The sequence below is a fragment of the Rhagoletis pomonella genome, unplaced genomic scaffold, assembly GCF_013731165.1.
Source record: "Rhagoletis pomonella isolate Grant_MI unplaced genomic scaffold, Rhpom_1.0 Rhpom_scaffold_00005, whole genome shotgun sequence".
Taxonomy (NCBI): domain Eukaryota; kingdom Metazoa; phylum Arthropoda; class Insecta; order Diptera; family Tephritidae; genus Rhagoletis; species Rhagoletis pomonella.
Window position 1 is genome coordinate 12,063,819 of NW_023458559.1, and position 2,440 is coordinate 12,066,258.

Sequence of the window (2,440 nt, forward strand, 5' to 3'; positions counted from 1 at the left end):
AGATCTACCACTTTTTGGAGCATCCACCACATCTACCACACCAGGTCAGAAATCTACCTCATATTTGCATTTATGGGTAGTTATAATTTAGCTCCACATGATTTTCTTTATTTGTTTAATTTTAGGAGCAAAAATTGTACAACACTATGTGGTAACAAGTAGGGACACGATATCGAACCGAAAGTATCGATATAGTACACATTTAAAGTATCGGGAGAAAAATATCGGGTACCCATTAATATCGTAATAAAAAGACTCGATATTCCAAATATCAATTCAAAATTCAAAAAACTAAATCTGATTATTGGTATCATTTTCTATTAAAGAATTAACACTTTGCACTTTAATAAGTACATCACTGAAGGCGCGCCACATACCAACATAAGATAGTACACATTTCTGCGCTTTAAAGGGCAAAATATATCCATATTGCTTTACATATAAATTCCAAAGTAGGTAAGGTTATAGTACGACATAGATTTACAAGAAATGGCATGTTTAAAAACAATATTAACAACAAAACTTTTAATAGAAATTTTAGTAAGGACAAATTTTCACATTTTGGAATTTGGAAAATTAACTTTAAGTATTTCAAACAGTACTAGAAAAAGTTGTATACAAATAGTCTTGCGCAATTCCCAGAGTTTTGACGTTTTAATTTTATTTTCTAATACTTTGTCATACAAATGTATCATTATTTACATTAACTTTGTAATGTACATTTACGATTCGATATGATACAAGGGTTCTGGTACTCAATTCCAAGAAATATCGTTTGAAAACTTTCGAGTAAAAAGTATCGGTATCGCATTCCCGGCGGCGATGAGATTTCTCAAGGTAAAGTAAAGGAAGCCGAATGGGAGGAGAAAAGAAATTGTCAAACAGTGAATTTTCTCAATTTCCGAACCCTGAGATCTACCACTTTTTTTCTAAATCTACCATATTTTTTCCAGAATCTACTACACAGAATTTTTATTAAGTCCGATGACTGTCCAGGACTTTTGCTACCAAGTATAAGCTTACCTTCTTCCATTATCCCGTCGCATCACATCTGAACCCTGGCTCTGAGATTCCTTAAGTCTAAATCAGTTATTCAAGGTTTTCGCAAATCAATCTTTGAAAAAAGTTAAAAAAAACAGCAACAAAAATCTTAAGCTTAATTTCTTTTGTCATCTGAGTGTATTTTTTTTAAGTTCTTTAAGAAACTATTTTTATTCATAACAAACTCCATTTTTGGAGGTATTTTCAAATCGGTCATCAGTCGGACGTCTTCAAATATATTAGATTTTGTAATCCCGGCGGAAAAACCGCAAATTTTTTTGGTGAAGCAGTCTAATGTACATATGTGCTTGTATATGTTCGTATGTACATATAGTGCTTATCATAACTTTACGACACTCAAATGTTGGCAAGATTTGACTATTTTTTGTATGATTTTTAGATTTAAATGATTCTATGCGAAGAATGATCGGCGATATTTTCCTTCAACAAAAAAATTTTCAAAAATCAACGGTAAGTCCCATCTACTTCAAACTTGCACTTTGCTTAAATTAAATGGGCTACAAAACTGTTTACTCCAAATCTATCTAACAAATCTAATTTCAAAGGCTGAAATTTTTACGAAAGAAATAGTTATGATAAGCACTATATGTACATACAAACATATACAAGAACATAGTATATACATTAGACATACGTTTACATATGCATACATAAATATAAACGTGCATACACATATATACATATGTATATGTGTAATCGTAGAATTTTGTCAGAGGTTAAGAGTTTTATACTAACTCATATACAACTTAAACCAAAATTGTCTAACATTCAATGAATTGCACACGTACAATAATAAATCAAACCATTCTCCTGTTTGTTGTTTCCATTATTCCAGCGATACTGCATGTGCCCGGGTAGCTCAGTCGGTAGAGCATTGGACTTTTAATCCAAGGGTTCAGGGTTCAAGTCCCTGCTCGGGCGATAGGTCTTTTTTTACTAATATTTGTTTTTTTTCCTTTTGTATATAAGGAACGGAAATTATTTATTTTACAAAGCGAAGAAAACAACAACAACAACAAATTTAACATCAAGAAATTTACTGTACTACTTTGAGTCTGGCTTAATTTCTATGCATAGATACATATCGCTTATTTACTTCATTACTTCATAATCCAAAAATTACAAATATTGAGCTAAGTAAACCAAAGCAGAAACAAGATCATCGATACTTGTTATTGAACTTAGAAATCCAATTCTTATTATCAAAAAATCTAAGAAAATATAATTTTAAAATAAACAAGAATATATTTTCTTGATTTAGTCTTGATATACACTAAAAAAAATAAGAAAACGTTTTTCCAAATCAACAAAATTTTTTCTTGAAAATTATTTAATAAATTATTTCATCCTCCGTGATCCTCCGATCAAACAGTCGCAA

General features: G+C 30.7%; 1 non-coding gene across 1 annotated transcript; it reads left to right on the forward strand.

The window, feature by feature from the left end:
• The first annotated feature begins 1,910 nt into the window (after positions 1-1,910).
• On the forward strand, positions 1,911-1,983 carry Trnak-uuu. The gene has a single exon. It is a non-coding gene; the product is annotated as a tRNA-Lys (tRNA).
• Positions 1,984-2,440: the final 457 nt, after the last annotated feature.